Below are 24,021 nucleotides of genomic sequence, written 5' to 3' on the forward strand. Positions count from 1 at the left end.
TCGACTTTTGAACAATTGGAAAGTGAATAGGTAGGGTTGTTATCAAGCATGCTTAGAGCTAGCCTACCTCCAACTCACAGGGACCTGAAAAAATGCCACAGCTACATTTCGGTAAAGCTAAGCTTGTTCACCGTAGGTTGTGGTTATACGGCTGTTCAATATCAGCTTGAAACTTGTATTGCACTTCTGTGTTACAAGGTCTTTTTGAATGTCATAGTGGAAAAAAACAAGATTTTCCATATTTTGTACTAAACATATACAAACCATCCTGGATATCATATACTCTTTTATTTAAGTGAAAACACATATTCAATTTTTCAATTTTATGAATGTACGCTTACTAAAAATACAAACTTGACAAAATAATGTGTAGGCGTATGCCTACTCGAGCCTTAAGCAGCTATGCTATTGATTAATATTCCAAATTTCAGCTAGATATTTGAAAAGATATTGACCAAGTTATGGTGAATTGAATTTTCATTGCGGCGTGGCACACGTGTGTGAGTAGAATTCTAGAGATCGTTCGTCTTCAGATATCACCTCTTAAAGGTAGGGTCAACGCCTATGGAGATTTAACATTAGTATCAGTCCCCGCTTGGAATTTCAAAACAAGAAAAATCTAAAAAGGAACGGGTATAGAAAGCTTAAATCAGGAACAGTTAGTTACAGAATTCATTTTATGAGAAATGGGGCCTCATTGACTTACACGGTACGGTAATACAAATCCTCCTAGAGCATTTAAATGACACAATTACTATACAATTATATCATCACCGTGTGCAACATATTCCAACTGTTATTTTCGTACTTGCTTAAAAGTTGACTACATATAATATCTTTTATCATCATGAATTTCCCAAAATAAAGACAACCGGTAAATTTGTCATGTAACACTTTTGATTCCAAAAGAGAAAATATAGCTTTCTTTCCACTTTTCCTTTAACTTGTGTTTTTTTCATGACCAAAGGCCTTTGGGTCTTGATATTTCGATAGTAGGTTGTGCATGTGAATATATTTAAGTTTTGTAAACGTTGATGACCTTGACCTTGGTTAAAGGTCACAAAAATCAAATTTGCTGAAATAATTGTTTTGAATGGGAGTCAGACAAGGATATCTGTCCTTGCTTTATCTTTTTAGAGTTAACGATATAAAATAATATAATAGTTTTCATATTTTTTTTAATGAATCGGCAATAGGCAAAACACAAAAACAAAACAAAACTAATAACAAGAACAGTAAAAAAAAGACTGACGTGTACCCCCGCTCCTATATAAACCAGAAGTATAAGCTTATTGCTAACTAAGGTTAAGCATTGCAAAGTAATCCAGTCTCCCACCAGTAATTATTTAAGTAGGTATGTCACTGATATACTTATTGTACTCCCTCCTCATGCCAACACAAACTTCCATACCAAATCTTGTTAGCCCAGATGAACCAGTTTTGCTAAAACCTTCCTAGTAAATAAGGAAACTTTGTCAAGTCAAAGATTTTCAACATGGGAATAACTGATGCACCAGGGGGTAACTACCATATTTGTAAACATTCATTAAAATGAATGAACCCAGTAGTTAATGATAGACAAAAAATATTTTCAACAATGGGCCATAAATCCTGTTTAAAGGGTCGGGATTAAAACATACTACTTGAATGCACAATGTCAGGGGCAGCTACAATATCTGTAAACTTCCGTTGAAATCGGCCTCATAGTTTTGAAGGAGTTGTCTGCGAAAGTATTTGGCAGAATACATATTCATTGGTTATTACTGCTGCATATAACTTTAAAACATTCGTGAAAACCCCTCAGAAAATATATATATTTACCATAATAAACATTGATAAAAAAAAACCTTCAAGATTATGTGGAATTTGGCAATTTTGGCATACTTAAAAGGTACTTTACCGGTTTTGATATTTCATAAAAATGATTATGTAGACAGAATACATATATGGAAAGTTAACTAGTCCTATGCCTTCTGACTAATATCTCCCTATGTGTATATGCGGTTATCTGTAACAACTATGAATAATCATTTATGCAGTTATTGATCATTTTTATCTACATATGGCAAAAGAATAAAAGAAATCAATGTTGGGGCCAAATGTTGACCCTACCTTTAACTATAAAGTAAGCGACATCAGAAAATATATGTTATTCATATGACTATGATACACCTATGTTCAAATTTCCAGGTCGATATCTTATCAAATGACCGAGTTATCGTGAGGTATTTAAGTTTCATGAGTACACATATGAAGCTCTCGGCGTGTCACATATGTGTACATCTTCGTAGGACTTCGATCGTATAGCTGAACAAGGGCAGCCCGGATCATATTGCTGTATAAACATTGTTTCACTGACTTGCTGTGATGGTGTATTATCTCACCCGTCACAGTTGTGTCTCCCGTTTTAGCCGGGAAAAATAAGCTTGTCATCCCCTAGTGGGAGATAGCCTCGTGCCGATAAGCACGTGTTCAATTGTGTCGTCATTAAAGTGTGTCACCGGTAAGTGTGACCTCGACGGTATTCGTACACCACATGTGTTTTGTTTACAAAAATGGCAACTGACTTCTCTCGGTGGAGTTGTGACTGAAATAATAGGATGGGAGAAAAATAATCGTCCCCTACCTTGAGAATGTGACAGAGAAATATCCAACACTCGGGGTGATTTTTAGCTCAAATGGCCCGAAGGGCCAAGTGAGCTTATGCGATGGTGCAGCGTCCGTCGTCCGTCCGTCCGTCGTCTGTCGTCCGTCGTCCGGCGTCCGGCGTCGATATTTTACTTTAAACAACTTCTTCTTAATAACCAAAATGCCTAGGGTGATGATTTTTGGCTTTAAGTAAACTAGGATGAAAACATTTAAACAACTTCTTCTGAATAACCGAGACAGCTAGAGTGATGATATTAGGCCAGTAACATGTTGGGATAAAGGGGCTACCACGTTTCTTCAAATAAATGACCTTCACCTATTTTCAAGGTCACAGGGGTCAAATATGTTAAAAACTTTAAACAACTTCTTCTGAATAACCAAAATGCCCAGAGTAATGGTTTTTGGCTAGTAGCATGCTTGGATGAAGGGCTACCGAGTTTGTTCAAATGAATGACCTTCGTCAATTTTCAATGTCACGGGAGTCAATTGTCTAAAAAAATATTTATACAACTTCTTCTGAATAACTAAGAGGCCTAGGCTTATGATATTTGGCAAGTAACATGCTAGAATGAAGGGCTACCAATTTTGTTCAATGAATGACCTTTACTTATATTCAAGGTCACAGGGTCAAATATGTCTAAAACCTTTAAACAACTTCTTCTCAATAACCAAAAGGCCTAGGATGATGCAATTTGGCCAGTAGCATGCTGCGATGAAGGGCTACCAAGTTTATTCGAAAGAATGACCTTGATTTATTTTCAAGGTCACAGGGGTTAAATATGTTTAAAACCTTTAAACAACTTCTTCTGAATAACTAAGAGGCCTAGGGTTAAGGTATTTGGCCAGTAGCATGCTGGGATGAAGGGCTACCTAGTTTGTTCAAATGAATGACCTTTACTTATTTTCAAGGTCACAGGGGTCATATATGTTTAAAACCTTTAAACAACTTCTTCTCAATAACCGAAAGTCTTAGGATGATGATATTTGGCCAGTAACATGCTGGAATAAAGGGCAACCAAGTTTATTCAAATGAATGATTTTTACTTATATTCAAGGTCACTGGGATCAAATATATTTAAAACTTTTATACAACTTTTTCTGAATAACCAAGAGGCCTAGGATAATGATATTTGGCCAGTAGCATGCTGGGATGAAGGGCTACCTAGTTTGTTCAAATGAATGACCTTTACATATATTCAAGGTCACAAGGTTCAAATATGTTTAAAACCTTTAAACGACTTCTTCTAAATTAGCAAAAGGCCAAGGGTGATGATATTTGGTCATTAACAGGCTGGGAAGAAGGGCTACCAATTTTGTCAAAATGAATGACCTTCGCCCATATTCAAGGTCACAGTGGTTAATATATGTTTAAATCTTTAAATGACTTGTTCTGTGTAACCAATAGGTCCAGGGTTATGCTATTTTGCCAAAAGCATGCTGGGTTAAAAGACTTTAAACTCTGTTCAACCTAATGTCCTTGTTCGACATTCAAGGTCACAGGCGTCATATGTTTAAATCTTTTAATAGGTTCTTATGAATCAAACACTAATATTCTGCCTGTAGCTGTATTTTAGTCCTCTTTTAAAATTACAAGTGTGATATTAATACCAGGTGAGCGATTCAGGCCCATTGGGCCTCTTGTTTTGGTTTTCTTACCCTCAGCGAAGCCTCGGGTTAGACAACCAAAAAACATTACCCCTCGGGATGGAGATTTCTCTGTCACACCCTCAAGGTAGGGGTAGATTCTATAAGTCAATTACGTTAACAATTATATAACTTTATATTCAAACATTGACACCAGAATAAAAACGTTTCAATTTTTACATAAATTGATATATAACTTATATTGTAGCGGAACTGGATTGGTCGATCGACGGCGACCAGATATCTCAATTGGTTGAGCGTCCGTCTAGAGTTAGGAAGGTCCCGGGTTCGAACCCCGGTCTGGCCGTGCATTTTTCCTCACCTGTTACTATAGCTTTTATTACTTATCTTAATCATGGACTTAGATCTTATCCAATTCCGTGAATTAATATATTACTTACACTTAACAAAAAGTTAGATTATCCGTATTTTTGGAACTGAAAATGTATTCATTGAGCAGTAGTATAAACAGTCAAGTGGGATGAGTGCGTTATTTTCGAGTTTTTCAGCACTCTTTGACACAGATGGTTTCCCTTTTAAGGGCTGTTTATGCAGTCCATGACAGAAACAGCAAATATGGTTTGTTGATTATTTAATATAAAAGAAATATTACGATCTCACAAAAGATTGATTAGTCGTATAGCACATGATTAGATACATATTGAACAGAAACGAATTTACCAACGATCAAGCGCAGGGTGTTTTACAAAAATATTGCAAGTCAATGAATCATATCATCAAGCTACAAACCAGTGACGTATATATATACTGACTTTATATGTCTCTGTTCAAACTTCTAAAGTTCCCGTTCTTATTCATTGTTTAGATATTTTTTACCGTTAAACAGTCGCATTAACGGTAAGTCATATTACTAACTTATTGATGATATTCACTCAACTGTTGGGGTCGTCTGAAATTAGGTCTTCTGCTCGTCTGCCAAAAGACCCTTCACCTTTCGGGCCTCGGCCAGAAAAGGAAGTATAATATGAGGGGCTAGCTTTATAGGCCGAATCAGTCGGAGGCCGTCGTTACTTTCCGTGGCAATGATAAATATCCATTAAAGATATTGTACTTTTATGTAATCTTACACAAACTTTAACATATTTATATTTGAAAGATGTTTTGTACTTTCAATATTTTTCATTAGGAATTTAATTTGCGATCTAATACGGGTGTCACCTAGGTATATTATATATAGATATATACGGTGCTTATATGTATATATATATATATAGTAAATCAGAATGAATAAAACATTCCCCTGATGAACATCTATAGAGGAGAAATGTCTTTTATTTTTGTTTTATATTATATATAGAATCGAGTGGTGTCAATTGTCTGGTAAACAGTTGATATGTGACGTTATCTGTACGGAATGCTTACGATGTGGACCTTGGACCTTGGACCTTTGCAAGGATAAAGCACCCTATATTCCCGCCACTATATTCCGGTTACTGGGTTGTTACTGCCTAGTGATCATTCTAACAATCCAATTCGAAGTACGTGAAGGAACTCGTTGCCCTACGTTGGAGGTGAAGTACGTGAAGGAACTCGTTGCCCTACGTCGGAGGTGAGGTACGTGAAGGATATCGGTGTCCTACGTTTGAGGTTTAGGGCATGAAGGATGTTGGTGCCCACAAAAAGAGGTGTAGGACATAAACAACTTGATGCCCACCATTGGACCGTAAGACAAGACAAATCTTGTTACCCATCCTTGGAGTCGTAGAACATGAAGGATGTTTTGTGCCCACCATTGGAGGTATAAGGCATGGTGTAAAGCATTGCAGATGTTAGACATAAATCATCTTGGTGCCAAGCATTAGATATTTAGGACATGGAGGATTTGGTGCCCACATATAGAGGTGTAGCACATGACGAATTGATGTCCACCATTGGAGGTGTAAGACATCCAAGGGGCCTCCCACACAGCAAACAGAGTTTATAATTCTACATCCCACAATCAACATGTCTAAAAGAGCCTTTCAGTTCTTTAAAATAAGATGAAGATATGAAATGCTTGCAAACGGCGAATGGCCAACAAAACGGAGATGATCATATCCTGTCCACTGACAGTACTACCACATGTAGGTAAGAATTTATATTTTCAGACATTTTCAGTTTATATTTAGAAATATGGGAGAAAAATATATATGCTAGGAATTTTTCTTGCATGATAGACAAGCGGATAGTTTAGATATTTATATTGATGAGAAACCAAAATAGTGTTTTTTTCATCACATAGTTAAAATAGATAAATTACTAAAAGTATAATATATTATAAGTTCCATTCAGGCTTTACACTAGTAAGTAAACAAGAGCAAGATAATTATTAAGGAAGTATTTAAATTGAGACTCTTTATAAAGTACAATGTTAAGACTGTTATCTAACTTTGTTTTGTGTAACATGACATGTTTCTTTAGATAAAATTCTAAATCCACCCCTGGTAATTCCAAACTCCGCTTTCACTTTCTTTTTTGATTAGGGTAAAGTGGAAATGCTTGTGAAATTCAGGACGGTTCATCCAAACCGCTTGAGTTGAATATTTCGTGTACTGTTTTAAATTTAGATAATAGAAACGTGATACCGGGACTCAACGCTATTGTTAACGGACAGGTAAGTTAATTACAAACACGTACATGATAATTTGAAGATTATAAGACTCTTTCATATTTACCGGAGATGGATAGAGAATTCCTCCCGAGGGGATCATAAATTGGGGTAAAACCCGAGACTTTGCCGAGGTCTTACCCAAATTATCATCCCCAAGGAAGGAATTCTCTATCCACCTACCGTTACGTATGAAAGAGTATTTTTCTCTCAAATCTACCATTAAACAATGAATACTTCACCTCTCAATGCCCACACACGGTCGCCATCATCCAGTTTTTTAAATATTTTCTCCGTGGTTTAAAAATAAAAATACCAGTAGAAATGAATTATCCATAACCTCAAACCGCAACATTGTTGCACGCATAAAAACAACACATTTCCATGATAAATCTATGGTTTAGTTATTATTCAACTTTTTATTTCCCATATGGCATTTTCTAAGCGCTATATTTGAACCTCATCGCTACTTACGGTATATCTCATTTAGTACTTTTGAAAATACAAAACAAATTATGTTTTTGTTGTCAAATTGTTTATGTGTAATTAATTAATATAAATGAAATTATAGATACGATTAATACATACAGACCGGGCTTAAGTTGTTGACATTAGGAGTTGCTACCCTTAGTTTTTGAATTACTACGCGATGTGATTAGCCCATGTGACTCAGCAAGCGTGATTTGATCGGATTTGCAGCTGATTTTTTTTTTTCAGTGGATTGAATCCCTTTCGTTAGTTGCATTAATCAAAAACACAAACTTACATTCAACATATGGCGGTTATTCATATTACTCACTTGTTGATGATATTTACACAACTGTTTCGGTAATCTTTAGGATTTTATGCTCGTCTGCCAAATAAGCCTTTACCGTTCGGGACTCAGCCAGAAAATGGAAGTAAAATATGAGTGGCTAACTTTATAGGCCGGATCAGTCGAAGACCGTCGGCACTTCCCGGGGCAAATGATGAATATTCATTAAAGATACTGTATTCTCATGTAATCTAACAAATTTTAAAGTAGACCCTATTTATATTTGAGAGAGGGTGTGCCTCTCTAACATGTGCCCGTCCTTTTTCATCGAATTATCGTGGACTGTCGATAAGGCGGGCATTTTTAATTTTAATTATAAATTATAAGTTAAAAAGGAACATGAGGCAGAGAAAACGTAAATATAAGTATTGAACTGTTTTTGTATGATATTTATGATCTATTTGAATGACACAGTTTTGGAAGCAAAAAAATCATAATGCGCTAGTGCGCATTATGTTGTTTGCTTGCAAAGCTGTGTCATTCAAATAGAACATAGATACCATACAAAAACAGTTCAATGCTTAAATATGTATATTAATACAATAATATCCTGCCATGGTCAGCGTAACTATATTTAATAGTGACTGTGTTACAAGTAATTTTTTAATATGGTGCCATTAATGGCGGCTTATACATATAATGTAGTGATATACATATAAAATTATACAAATAGAACAAACACAACAAAGAGCAGCACGCTACGTAAACAACAGATACCACAACACTAGCTCAGTAACAGATATGGTCCACAAACTACAATGGCCAACACTACAAACACGGCGCTGTCACACAAGAATGATCCTAATCGTAGCTATAAACTCAACATATATACTCACACCCGTAGAACCTTGAACCAGACATGCACACCCTCATGCATACAAACACATATCTGCTACAAAGGACACCTACAAATATTCATTCTTTCCACACACAATAACACAATGGCATCTTCTTCCCATAGCAGCAGTACAATGCACAACACTAGAGCGGCGCGTCTAATTACCCAATACTACCCCAAACCACCCAATACTACCCCATAAGACCCAGTTTTAAACCAAATACTTCTTTCTACTGTGAAATATCACCTTTGTAGACGTTATTTACTTCCATCTGCCATATTTTATCGGGAAATATGCGATTTGGTGCCGAAAACATCTCCGAATTGCCGTGAATATGACCCAATACTACCCCAAACCACCCAATACTACCCCATACGACCCAGTTTTAAACCAAATACTTCTTTCTACTGTGAAATATCACCTTTGTAGACGTTATTTACTTCCATCTGCCATATTTTATCGGGAAATATGCGATTTGGTGCCGAAAACATCTCCGAATTGCCGTGAATATGTCCCAATACTACCCCAAACCACCCAATACTACCCCATACGACCCAGTTATGAACCAAATACTTCTTTATTACTGTAAAATATCACATTGTTTGAAGCAATTTACTTCTATATGTCACACCCTATCTGGAAATATGCGATTTGGTGCAGAAAACATCACAGTATCAATTATATAACAATGCTGGAGAAGGACCTTCAGTTAAATTAGATACTCAAATACTATGAAATTCAAAAAGTATATGGATTGTATATGATTCGAAGTCTTTCAATTACTTGATTAACTCACAGATAGTCTGTTTTGGACAAGCTAGATATAGTTCTCTGACAAATCTTATGAAGGGTAGACGAGTAGGTTGTCATTAATCAATGTAAAATTAAATAGATAAGTAAAAGGAATTACGTTACGCTTCTTATACATCAATCCAGAGACGTATACATTACATATTACGTAATATATACGTCTTTGATCATCCGAAAGCAAAATACTAAATGACATGAAAACTTGATTCGACTCCCAAAGATACTGTATACACATATATACTTTTAATAACCCTGAGTTTGTGACACTAATTAAGAAATAACAGAAAACTGTTATCTGGAGTACGGCTCCATTCTGGACTCGGGCAAATATCCCGGCTCTGTGCCCCCGGGCACTTAACAATCCAAGTTTCTGAAGGTACACTAATGAGGTGTATACTGGTACCGAATCAAAATCACAGTTACAGGTAAATATATATATTACAATTTAATTTTATAATGTCTTCCGAGGAATTACAAATTCCACTTGCAAACCACTTATATAATATGCACAGAAGACGTAGCAGTCTATGTGATTAGTTATAATTTTAAACAGTGTCTTGTAAGCCATTTTAGGCTGAATATCATATACAATTACATTTTCTATTTTATGCATTTGTTAAATGTGATACCAGGTGTCAATCCGAAACATTTTTTATGAAAATAATCTCCCGTTTAAATAATAATTAGCTACTAGTTAGTGTGAATTTAGCAGACCTCGCTGGTAGGGGGCTCCCCAACCCTTGGAAACCTAAATTTCACTACAATGTAGAACTAGGAAATAATTCATTTTATTTATCACCATTGTTATTGGGTTTTTTAAAGACATCATGTTTTAAGGCAGTAAATGTAATGGAAACCTTTAACTATTATAGTGTATAATATGTAAGGACAAAATCCAGGAGTTTGTTAGGTAGGGGCTGTCCCAATCACCTGCTCTCTGGATTGGCACATGTGATAGTTTGTTTTAATTTTTTTTTTTTTTATTATAATAGCTGTTCTTTACAAAATTATGATACGGTCTATATATTTTTACATTAAGATGACTGATCACTGTTATGTAACTATATGTTTTTATACTGTGTAACTATATAATTGTACGATGTAATTGTGATATATGACACTATAATAAACAAAATTGACTTGACTTGACTTGACTATATATATATATTGGTTATGCAATGACGACGAAAACGGAGATACATTTTGAATAGAATTGGCAAATAGAGGATTTCCCCAAAATTAGTTATAGTCAACCAAATTAGAACAAATATTTAAATAATTTTATTATGCAATGAACGTTATAAACGTATTGACGTACATGAACATTCTACGGATTTTTTTTAGTAACAACAACTATCGATATAATATGTATAAATATAGATTTGTTCCAATATATACTAAAGATACATGGCTGTGAAAAGTAAATCTACTCTTACTAAATACTCGTCGAATTTATTTAAACAAATTTAAGTCTTAAAAAACATCAAGTTATATGAATGCATAACCACGGACTTTATCCAATTCCGTGTACAATATCTAATTTTAAACATAAACTTTGTCCCGTGCAATTGAATAGATTCTTGATATATGAGATCCATTTCAAATCAGCGAAATCATGTTCATGTAAATTCAGCATAAGCTTACAAGTACATTATACTACACAATTTATTTTCACCTGTAATTAGTTTATACCAAAACATTATCATTCTAGATTTAATTTCAATATTCAGAGGGTTCCTACCCGTTTCACCATATACCATTATATTTGCTGTGGAGCTACGTATGTTTAAAATTCTTTTTCAAAACTGTACATGTAATTTCTCAATCATATTGGTATTTTCAAACCCCAAAATTTCTGAGGAGTACAAAAGGATTGGGGATATAAATACATCAAACAATTTTAATTGTAGGTCAATTGGTAAAATAATATTTCTTATTTGTTTTATATAATGCATATATTGCATTTTGAGCCTGTTCAACAAGTTTTTTTCTTGCTTTACAGAAACTGCCATTATAATGAAACAGCAGTCCTAGAAACTAGTAGCTGTCATGTGTTTGCAACTCTTCACCAAAAAGAGTAAAACGAATATTTTGTGCAATTACTTTTACTTTTTTCAAAGATAACAACTTAAGTTTTATTGAGATTAACTTTAAGTTTCCAAATAGTACAGTAAGTTTCAAATTCACGGAAAGCATTCTGTAGACCTTTAGCTGTTTCTGACATAACAACTGTGTCATCTGCATATAGCAGAATAAATAATTTAACAAATATACCCATGCGTTCTTGAAATAAATTATCAATATACTGGAATTGGTCAACATTACTTTGCATGAAAAGTTCTTCTAAATCATTTAAATATATTGAGAACAAAAATGGGGAGAGATTTTCACCTTGTTTTACCCCGACGTGACATGTGAAAAAATCAGTCATACCATCGCTAGTTTTTACGCAAGATTTAGTGTTTGCATACAGATTAATTATAGCATTAAATATCTTTCCTGTGATATTATCCTTTAATAATTTCTTTCATAAACCTACCCTACAAACAGTATCAAACGCTTTTCTGAAATCAATGTATGAACAGATTAGCTTTTTACTTTTTGAAAAGTATATAGGTATTAAAGCATGAAGGATAAATATATTTTCAGTTGTAGAGTAGCCTTTCCTAAAACCAGCTTGAACATTGGAACAAGAAGTCTATTGTCTACTATTACGGAATTAGATAATCAGTTTTGACCACATCGGCCTTTGAAAAAAAATGAAACTTTCACGTTTCACCATGTTTTCTTCTTCTTTACATATACAATTAATATACAGTATTGTTTTTCTAAAACAGATAAGGCCTAACAATCCAACATATGGATTTAAATATTTATTTACGTAAAACACGTCTTTCAATTAACTTATATTTACATATAGAATAATATTTAATTTTCAGATTGATGTCCCTTTTTCTAGTTGGAAAATTGCGTATTTTCTTTTTTTTAAGATCGTAGACGTGATGGGATTGTAATCTACACATTAACACCAATTAATTCACTCAAAATATATTCATGCTATTTATCAAGAGTTGAGTATAAGTTATGAAGTTATTTATCATAATGTCATTTCCGATGTTTCAGGTGTTATGCCATCGCAATAACAATGAATGTCATATATATAAATGAGAAAATAACCCAGATACATATTTATTATATATGTAATATATAATTCTCTGAACAAACCTTTTTTATAGAATAAAACAGAGACATATATTTGAACCTCGGCCTGACAATTTATATATATATATATATATTTAATCCGATCCTGCCCCGTTCCTGTAATTGCAATTCTTTTATCAAATATACCTTATACCCGATAAGGATAATTAAATATATACAATAAATATATATAAGTAAGTCCGATCCTTCCCCGTTCTGTCCGTTCCTGTAAATCGTCGCCCGTTCTTGCCCGATCCATATCAATACAATACTTTTAATTCGTTGCAATCCTTTTATCAAATGACGTATCTTGTACCCGATAAAAAAGATGTAATAACATAAATATATATATATATATAATTTAGTCCGATTCTGCCCCGATCATGTAATTACAATCCTTTTATCAAATATATCAAATATATCTTATAACCGATAATGATACTTAAATGTATCTAATATATATATATTCATTAATGTATATATAATAATTAATAGATTTCTGCCCGTTCCTGCCCGTTTCTGTAAATCGTCGAACCCCTAGTCACGGTATTTCGGTGATTTTTTCTGTACCAAATCGCATATTTCCCGATAAAATATGGCAGATGGAAGTAAAACAACGTTTACAAAGGTGATATTTCACAGCAATAAAGAAGTATTTGGTTCAAAACTGGGTCGTATGGGGTAGTATTGGGTATTATCATATGTTTACTAATAATAACACCCTTTTTGTATGTGTGATAAGTCTAAAATGTCCACAAGTTGATATCAGCCCGGGTGATATCACATCCCTTGGAGTGATATCGCACCCCCTTGAAAGTGATATCACACCCCCTAGAAAAGTGATATCACACCCCCTCCTAAATTTCCGGATTTTTCCGTTTCCGCTGATTTTTGAACTAAATGAATTAATCCTGGAAAAGGAGACGAAACGTGTAATGGATGCAAATGGGCGATTTAATCATGCTACTAACGATACAGAAGCTTTCGTGGAACAAGGAGGAACAAGGATACATTTCCTCATCTTTCATGAGCAACAGAAATACTGCGAGAAAAACGCAATCCGAAATCAAAATGTTCACGGATTATCTGATGTCTCAAAATGAGTGGGGGTTCTCCAGAATCTATTGACTCGGTTCAGTTGGCGGATTACATGGCCAGGTTATTCATAAAAGTCAGAAAAAACGATAAATCTGAGTACGAACCATCAAGTCTGAGGTGTTTACAATCCAGCATTACCCGTTACCTACAGGAGAAACGCTACGACGTCAATATTTTGACCGATATTAAATTCAAACATTCTCGTGATGAGCTTAGTGCCAAAATGAAGAATTTGAAGATTCAAGGCAAAGGAAACCACCCAAATGCTGCTGATTCACTAAATAAGGAAGAAGTGTCAATTCTGTATGAAAAAGGGGCGCTTGATTTAGGTAGGTATAGTTTCAAATGAATAAATAAATAGTTCTATAAGCTTGGTAGCTTTTGGTTCTAGTTAGTATTACTGTAATCATTTAGTGAGGAATGCCCAATGGATATTGTTAAAACTATTGATAACCATGTTATTTTGTAGGAATTTAGGAATTTTGAATACGTTATTTTTTAGAAGTTTTGTGCTTCCAACAGTACGTTTTCATTCCGACCCTTAAAGAGGAGTTATGACCCTTTGTTGAAATAAAACCCTCTGTCTGCCTCAATAACTACTGAGCCGATTTCAATGAAAGTTTACAGATATGGTAATTACCCCCTGATGTCGTGCATCAGGGTAGTATTTTTTCATTCCGACTATCTTTAAGGAGTTAAGGCCCTTTGTTAAAAATCTTTGTCTTGACAACTCTTTCTTAGGTTCTAGGACGATTTCAGTAAAACTGGTTCATCTGGGCTAACAAGATTTGGTATGTAAGAATATTTGTCAATGGAAGGGAGTACAAGAAGTATATTAGTGACCTATATACTTTTGGCTTACAGTTCTAGTTATAATTTTCTTTTGCCTATTTCCCATTCACTAATCAAAATATGAAGGCAAATTACATTGTTTAATATCGTTAACTCTAAACAAATAAAGCAAGGCAAAATATCCTTGTCCGACTCCCCATACAAACATTTTAATCAAGCAAATTTGATTTTGTGACCTTGAACGAAGGTCAATGTCATCAAGTTGAAAGTTATTATAAGTAGCCAACTTTCAAGCAAGTATGAAAAATAGACTCGTTTTAGAACTATATAAATTAACGTGTCAAAAAAAAGATATTTTCTCATTAGTAATGAAATTTCACATACTTTTCTGCTTTAATATTCAATAAAGAGAACAATTCTTACTTGAAATAGTGTAATATTTGGTATCAAAATAACAGTTGGAATATATTGCACACGATGATGATCAAATTTTAAGGTAATTGGGTCATTTAAATGCTCTAGGAGGAATTGCATTACCGCACCTTTAACACCCACAGAGGTGTACGTCAATGAGGTCCCATTTGTCATAAAATTAATTCTGAAAATTTTGTTTTTGTCTTGTTTTGAAATTCCAAGCGGGAGCCGACGCTAATGTTAAATCTCCATAGGCGTTGACCCTACCTTTGAGAGAAGCTGTGATGAAGCTAACGAAAGATTAAGGTCATGACTTTTATCTCATTGCTATCTCAGAAAGAATTTGAAACATTTTGTTCCTTTGACCTTTAAAGCAGGTGAAGTGACCATTGGGCAGATGAATATAATTTATATGAAAAAAGATATCAAAGCTCTGTAAACCATTTTAATCAAAAGTTGACAATGGAATCATTAACAATTTAGGTATAATCTTGTTTTTTACTACAAAATTCCAGTCACCAACAAAGGCGCTCGATCAAACAATACCAAATACCAATCTACAAGTATAAGATAACGCTGACCTTGACTTTTATCGGAAATGAAAAAAAAACAATGAACTTGCCTAATTTTCCTTGGAGTCTGTAACAAGCTTTCAATTCCAAATATTTGATTCTTCCAAAACAAAGGGATTAGACAACAGGTAAAGTCTTTATAGGTTTTCTCTCATACCAGATTTAATTGAGTCCGTTACACGTTTTATGGATATCAAACAACAAATGAAGTTGTCAAAGAAGATGTCACAGAGCAATACATATAGTGTTCCGCAACGAATGTAGAAATACAGCGTAAAGCAAACTGCATCAAACACAATCACTATAAGTATATAAACAGCTACAATAAACAATCAAACTGATATCATGTCATGAATGCTGATAACCTGTTGACGGTGTAAAAACAAACGTGTTGAAAGGTTAGTTACTAGTAGCTGTTGGTTAGTTACTAGTAGCTGTTGGTTAGTTACTAGGAGATGTTGGTTAGTTACTAGTAGCTGTTGGTTAGTTACTAGTCGCTGTTGGTTAGATACTAGTCGCTGTTGGTTAGTTACTAGTAGCTGTTGGTTAGTTATTAGTCGCTGTTGGTTAGTTACTAGTAGCTGTACATGTTGGTTAGTTACTAGTAGCTGTTGGTAAGTTACTAGTAGCTGTTGGACGTCTGCTTCCGTCAAATCACAGCTGGACAATGGAGTACGTGTAGCTAGATTAGGGTACATATAGGTGGAACCTTGACTGAATCGTTACAATAGCATAAGGGCATTAGACATTAAATCTTACAAAATGCAGATAAGTTATTTTCCATGAAAACTTGAAAATCAATAATTTTATAATTGATATAGATTTATTGGTCCTATCATTGCACCGACATGATAAAAATTGATGATGAATAATCCCGGTTAAACTGAACTCTATTTCATTTGCGTTTGTATTTGTATCACTGACCTCATCACTCATATCTGAGTAACATATGATAAACGCATGTAACCGATACCTTTGTTTTCGTTTATATTGTTATCAAATAATTCTGTTAACATAACCTCACCCGACATATATTATTGAACATTTTATTGCATTTTAAAATAAGACACCGGGATGAAAATCAGCCAATGAGGTCCCTCTTTGTTTGTATCAGAGCTGGTGTTCAGAAACAGGTTTTGTACCTGGTTCGGTTTTTAATTTTAGTTGATAGGAATCATATTCGGATGCACTACAACAAGACTAAATCAATTACAAGCCTTTTCGACGATAGTGCTATCTTTCTCACGCTTCTTTTAAAATTCAGTTCGAGAGAACTTGTGGTGAAATAGAACTTTAAATCGATAAAATCTTGGTGAAAATTTAACAAAGAAAACAAATAAAGACATCAATGAACAATGCTAATAGGACCGGAGCCCGTATTCATGAACCGTTCTCATGCTCAAGCATGAATTCTGTACTCACACCAACTTTCCTGTAACTTAAGGGAAACTGTAGCTTAAATCATGTCAAGCGATCAAAAAGTCACATGTAAACGTTGAAAACAGTGTTTGGCTTTATAGCTTCTTTTTTTTTTTCCATATCATGGACAAAATCAGATTTTATTATTAACCATAAAACAGAAATTAGGCGTTAGCACACTATTCATGTGTTGGAGGGAAAATAGGGGAATATAGGATTAATCCCTATGGTAGAAGAATAATTTTAAAGGTATTAGGTTTTACCTCTGTTTCCCCTATTTGACCCCACCTCTCTACCCCCAGGGGGGGGGCACACCCACCGTTTATACCAAATAGAGTCCCCTTGGCCTACGGATGCTCCAGACTAAATTTAGTCCAAATCTGCTGAGCGGTTCAGGACAAGGAGTGTTTTAAAGGAAAGGAAAAATGACGGACGGACGACGGACGACGCGCAATGGCATAAGCTTCGGGCAGGTAAGCTAAAAATGCTCTATAAAATGATACCAAAGAATCAGGAAATACGACGACAATAATGTTAACATCGTGACCAGAACGAGGCTACGATTTTTAACCGAAAAAAAATAATCGCGGGGCCGCTTTCATCATCATTTAGCGAAGTGTTGATTCGTCTATTGAGCCGATACGACAGGGAGGATTTTTATCTGAAGCTGATACGGATCCGTATCGGCTAAATGGCCTGGGGAGAACCCTGATAAAGACGCCTGACCTATATCGGCAAAGAGACGAACTTTCCAACATGGCGGTCAATTCAGATTTCGATTTCTGTGATTCACACCGGGCTTACTCCATTACAAAGCATGGTATCGACTTAATACCCGGCCAGGCCAGAGGAGGCCGGGTATTAATATTAATACTACGTGCCCTGGGGTAGACCTGTTGTTACCGTTCAACTCTGACTGGCGATGAATGAAATGCCTCTAACTGTGTCAACTCTTAAGCAATTAAATCAAGGATCCTCAGTCAAGAGTGGGGGTAGCTGCTAATTAATCTGTGATGACAGTTGGTATAAATGTTTAACAGCAACATAAGACCTGATTGATCATTATAAAATTGAAAACCAAATACATGGTTTACCGAAAAGGAATGTACCTTACACCTATAAAATCGAAACCGGATACTTGTACTAAGTCCGGAATTATATCGTTTTTACACAATGAGGCAAATCTATTCACAGTAAGATTCATGAAAGATGAAAATTGAGGTTATTGCTATTATTTTGATAATTAATGTATCAAACGAAGATAAAATATTCTCGAAATTTTAAATATTATTTTTTTCTCCCTCCCTACAGAAAAAAATAAGATAATACTATGCTAAATGCAGTATTATTTTTGTTTTAAATGTGTCACTAATTTAGCACTTCCTAAAAAAATCTCGTTTTGTTTTACCACAACTCACTAAAATTTCAACTGATCTCACTATTGTGCAACGGAAAATTTTGGCATGTACGCCACAACACACCTTTATTCAGTAATGTTAGAAAATGAGTTAATAATATATTAAAAACATCTATTTTATTAGAAACATATGTTTAATATATGAATATTAGAACATTGATTAAGAATTTTAAACATATTTCTAATATTAGTCAGGACCTATTCTCACTATGACTTGCCATTGGTAATCCCAGACTTCACTTTCGCTTTCAGTTCTAAAAAGTTATAGTGAAACTACTTTTTTTCTTAAAATGGCTTCTATCCTACGTATTATCTCATTTATGGGTTTTTTGACGGCAGAACGTGATACTCGGGCAAAACACCACGAATGATAGCGGTCAGGGAAGGGTATAATACCAACCAATAACGTCATGATTAAACATACATGATTACAGACAACACAGATAGCATTTATAGAGGAATTGATCATAATTAAAAGTGTCGTTTGTCACGATCATGGCGTCCCTGCCAACAGACAACACAGATAGCATTTATAGTGGATTTGATCATAAGGTGTCGTTTGTTTTGATTAAATGTATACAAACTACGAATCAGTTTACATATTTTATCATATCTACTTACTTGTTGATGATTTTACACCTTTGTTTTGACAATCTTCAGGTTTTTATGCTCGTCCGCTCAACACGTCTTCACCACACTGAATTCGTCAGAAAAAGGATGTATATTAGATACTAGGTCGGATATGACATCCCTAAATCATGAATATTCATTAGACGCATTCGACCCTTACGTAATCTAATTTTAACATGTCTTTGTCGCAGATTCAATAAAGTCTATAGTCTGTTTAAAAAACCCTCTAAAGTCTTGACAAAGGAACATTTTCGGTGACATGTTTTCTCAAGATCTTGTCTTACAATTCATACTGGACTCTTAATTTTCTAACCTGCCTGTTAAACAGATTTTTTTTAAACGGGGGTGTCTTTCATACCACGTACATTTATACCACAGGGACCTGGGCATTTGTTACAGCTATATTTACATTTGCCCCCGCACCGTCCCATTACAACAGTGTTAGATGGCAAGTGTAATTATATAGGCTATAACTACAACTGCTCGACTATAATTAAAACTGGCTGTTTCAGGTGTAGGAATATGTAAACAAACAAAATGGCCGCCTGAAATGTATTTTGAGGCAGGGCAAATGGTTTTTGTAGGAATATGTCTTAAAAAAGAAAAAATATGTAAATATAAAAAATACGCTAGGGTTTTATGGTAGATTTGCCAGAGGCCACATGTAATTATATCAACAATAATTACATCCAGACAACCAGTTATTGTTTAAATAGATGTGGACCTAAACTAAGGTGTTCAGAGTAATTTTACATGTTTTAGGGATTTAGATCGGTAGAAAGGACACCCCAATGTTTCGTATCTATAATCATTGGGGGTGTCATTTATTTGTCTTAGTTTAGGTCCAAATATAGCTGTAGGTCCATGTGATAGCAACATGAACATGATAAACGATCCTCTGAAAAGTCTGGAACAGATAAGACAAAGATAGGGCCTAATGTAAGTCGATCTAAACCGGTAAAACATGTAAAATTACTCTGAAAATGACCCCAACCCATGATTATATAGTATATATAAATATTGGGGGTGTCATTTTACCGAAAGTCGAACTAAACCCCTAAAACATGTATGCTGCTCACATATGTGTCAGGTTAGGGAGAAATACGTAGGAGTAAGATGATGCATAATACTGCCAGAAAATCAACCAGATCATAGAAAAGGATTATTCCTATACCTTCACTCATTCACCCCTGAAATTTCATAATGAACTATTCCATCCTTTGAATTGGAAGAGTTCAAATGTGTCTTCAGACAGGGGTGTAGCTAGGCCCATCGATATGTGTAAGCGAGTCCAGGGCAGGGCCCTGGTGGGGGGCTCAGGGGAGCGAAGCCCCCCGACGGAAAATAACTTTTAAGATTTGACGAAGCATTCAAATTGTTATCCGAGACAGTTATTTAAAGACATATTTTAGTGTCAAATGCGCTGAAATGAAGAACATCACATAACTTATGTTCGCTTTTATGTTTATTTTACACTACACGTTGCCCAGCCAACATGCAATTTACAGCTTACAACTAAAATATCTAGATAAAAGACACTTTTCTTTTCTTTTGTGTTATGAAGGTCTGTACTACGTTGTCCGTATTTATAGAAAGAGCAATGGCGGGTTGCTATGCCTATTTCCCCAAAGTAAGTGCGCGCGTTCAGCCGTGTATTTGTATACAGGTACATGTAGCTCTATGGGATTCCGTGTCTAAGAATAGATTATTGTAAACAGACGAATATAAGGCCATGGCTAATATGAAAAGGCAAAGCCTTTAAAGAGCGAAGCTTTTGTTGATCGCTGATATTTACTGATTCAGAATGAGGTAATACTGCTTTCATAATGAGGTAAGATCGATACCATTTATTTAAAGTCGGCTAGTCGAGGGATAACAATCAAGCATAAACTCTAATGAGACTAAGACCGACATAACAATAGGGGAGATCGGGGCAAATTCGACCCTTTTTTAAAGTCCGTTTTGGGAAAATATGGCAGCATGTCCGTTTTTGAACAATATTTAATTTTCCCTATCGGATGATCGGATGGCCGAGCGAGCCCCGCCATGGGATAAGTTCGGACAGGCATTTGGGTAAATTCGGCCCCATTGGAATCAGCTTAATTATGACGTTATAAAGCATACAACGTCAGATTTTACCGCCAATTTTACGACTTTTTATGTGTTACATGGGCCGAACTTGCCACGGTATCATTGGCCGAAACTGTCCGGGGCCAAATTGATATTTCAATAAATTCCTATCGTACAGCAATATGGTAGTGAGTGCTTGGCTTGGCTTTTATGTATGTCATTTGAAGCTGTCAGTGTGTTACACTTTTGGCCGTAAAAAATAGCAATTCCATTTACAGAAAGTTCGCATAACTAGAAGCGAGATCATGATTTTCTTTCTACCCTCTCAAAAGTGATTTTCTCCTGTTTAGTCATTTTAAATTAGAGTTTTCCTCGCCATTTTTTCGTGTGAATGCCCAGCCAACTAAACTGCTAAGATCTTTAAAGTTGTAAATATTAGCTCAAAAACAAACAGGGGTGGCCGAACTTGCCCCGATCTCCCGTATGTAGATTATTTTGTATCGTTGAATTGATGATTGGTAAAAATGTATTCGCAATATGATTTTTGCATCAATGACGCCATTTTCAAAGCTAAAGTAGATATTTGTTCTTGTGCGTAACGTATATGATGGGTCGGGTGGAGCAGTGGATAGCGCGCTCGTCTTCACCAAGATGGCCAGATTCAATCCCGGTTACCTGCCCGACCACGCGGGTTTTCTCCGGATACCCCGGCTTCCTCCCACATTAAGAATTAAATCCTCTGCGTGCTTCCGGCAGGTCACAAAAAGAATGATTGAAATAAGTTGGGGGAAACCTGTTTTGAAATTGCTTTAGAAAAAAAGTGCATATTACATATTTGACGATAAGTTTATAAAAGTAAATGTATAGAGATGTTAGTTAAAAAAATGAAATTAAAAAAAGAAAACATTGTAATACTTTGGTGTAACTGAGATTGTCGTTATATCGATATATAGTCTGAATTCCTGGTCCATCCTGAAACACCGGATTGAATTTCAAGTTTTGTAACTGTCACTGAGGTTTGACAGGTAATAATGCCAAATAAAATTAAACAATTTCTGTCTGTAACTAGTTATAAATCGGCATGCGTTGTGAAAAAGTGATACGTTGCTGAAAAATGGCGTTGAACTCGGGTTCGTTGTGTCGACAATTATTGTTGATTTCGACATAAATGAATTATCCATTGTTTCTTTTATGAGTGGTGATGCATTCATAAATTATGTAAAGACTATAATCAGACTTTCAAAAATGTTAATTGTTTCGTTCATATACACAACAAATCGAAATCAAAAGCTGATGAAATTTTAGACGATGAAAAATAAATGTTCACGTTGACCTATTGGTTTAATGCGGCTCTTTTTGAAAATATCTCCCGGTAGAAATTTTAACAGAACCTGGTTGATGACAAAAAGGATCTTCAGAAAACATCCGCGTTTTTACTTTCTGTGCCGGTGGCAAAAACTGAAATTAAAAAGTCATGAAGCAACGACAAAGAGATGAATGCAACGGCTATCAGTTCCAAGATTTTCCGGTTATTTTTTTTCCTTCCGGAAATAACCGATGAAGGCCGATGGAGTGTAACGTGCTTGCGACGTCAAAGTATGATAATCTCTGAACGATTTTTCATGCCTTCTAGTATCAAAATGTATGTGATAGATTGTTTTCACTCAGAATGTATATTAGTTTTTACCTAGACAACAAACTCTTCTTTTTTACCGTCAACCCTTCGCTGTTGGAATACCCTCGATAACTCTATTAGGTCATCAGCTTTATTGAATATCTTTAAAAATTCCCTGAAACCCAACGATCAATTTATTCCTCTTTCGTACTTTTGTAATGGCGACCGTAGGTTAAATGTTATTCACACGAAGCTTAGACACCGTTGCAGTTCTCTAAATTATGACTTACTCCGTGTGAACCTTGTGGAAACCCCTAGCTGTATTTGTGGACATATTTGTGAAAATGTTTATCACTTTTTCTTTCAATGTCGCCGTTATAGTATTGAAAGAAACATACTTTTTCAGCGAGGAAATGATTTGAGTTTAGAGGTACCATGTGATTTAGATTTGCTTTCATTTGGAAATGAAGATTTGTCGCTTGACACAAATTCGGAAGTCTTTTTATACGTTCATAACTTCATTAAATCTAGCAAAAGATTTTAAAGAAAAGTGCACAACGCTATATATTTAATTGTTTTAATTTCATTATCCGATGTTACTGTAGTATTGTGATATTACTTATTCAACTGCTAAGGTAACATTGTTGGCCCAGCTGGTATTATTAAGATGAAAGACTACGGAAAAGAAGAGGATCTGCGTGGTTACGGAAGAGGAAAGTTTTTCAGGATTGAGATGAACAATTTGTAGTGCGTAATGAATGTGTTTATAGTCCAACTGGGTCAACATTGTTATAAGCTTGATAAGTTTGTTATATAACATTGTTATAAGTGTGTTATCTAAATCTATAGTTTTAATCATGAAATGAGTCAGACTAAAAGTATGTGTTTGTTGTAAATTAATTTATGTATTATTAGAAATTGCATTATATTTATATGTTGTAAACAATTATGGAAAGGGCGTTTATAAGTTGCAATAACTTGTGTCCAATCCTTTTGTAATTATATTGCAATAAAATACTAAACCTAAATAAATAAGTAATAAAACATGGGCATTGTTTTCACTATATGAATATGTTCATGTATTGGTGGGAACCATTGTCTTTGCTTCAAGAATACACTTCCTAATTCCCCACTGACGTCGACTTCCGGACGAAGTTTTTTAAGGCAAGGTGTAGAAAGGGGAAGCAACTCTGTTTACGCATGCATGTGTTACCATTAAAGAGCTTTGCTCGGGCGCCCGAGAGCTACGCTCTTATTAATACACGCGTTTCACGATAAAGACTCGGCCAACTGCATATTTCGCGTTATGCTGTATGAAACATAAGATGGTACAAACATTACCAACAAGTTTGAAAGCATTTAATTTCCATTACTATTGCCTACGTCATGCCGTTAACTGTTTTCTTAAAAAGCACACATCTGTATTTTG

At 35.0% G+C, this 24,021-nt stretch overlaps 2 protein-coding genes across 2 annotated transcripts in view; one reads left to right on the top strand and one right to left on the bottom strand.

Moving 5' to 3' along the window:
• The window catches only part of LOC110463184 (uracil-DNA glycosylase-like), a 62,476-nt gene extending 43,447 nt beyond the window's left edge, over positions 1-19,029 (bottom strand). Inside the window, exon 1 of the mRNA XM_021517578.1 lies at positions 18,899-19,029. The gene's annotated coding sequence lies outside the window, so the exon portion shown is untranslated. The remainder of the gene's footprint in view (positions 1-18,898) is intronic.
• LOC110463181 overlaps positions 1-24,021 on the top strand; it is a 494,021-nt gene that overhangs the window by 148,928 nt on the left and 321,072 nt on the right. The window lies entirely within an intron of this gene.

The sequence above is a fragment of the Mizuhopecten yessoensis genome, unplaced genomic scaffold (genome assembly GCF_002113885.1).
Source record: "Mizuhopecten yessoensis strain PY_sf001 unplaced genomic scaffold, ASM211388v2 scaffold10871, whole genome shotgun sequence".
Taxonomy (NCBI): Eukaryota; Metazoa; Mollusca; class Bivalvia; order Pectinida; family Pectinidae; genus Mizuhopecten; species Mizuhopecten yessoensis.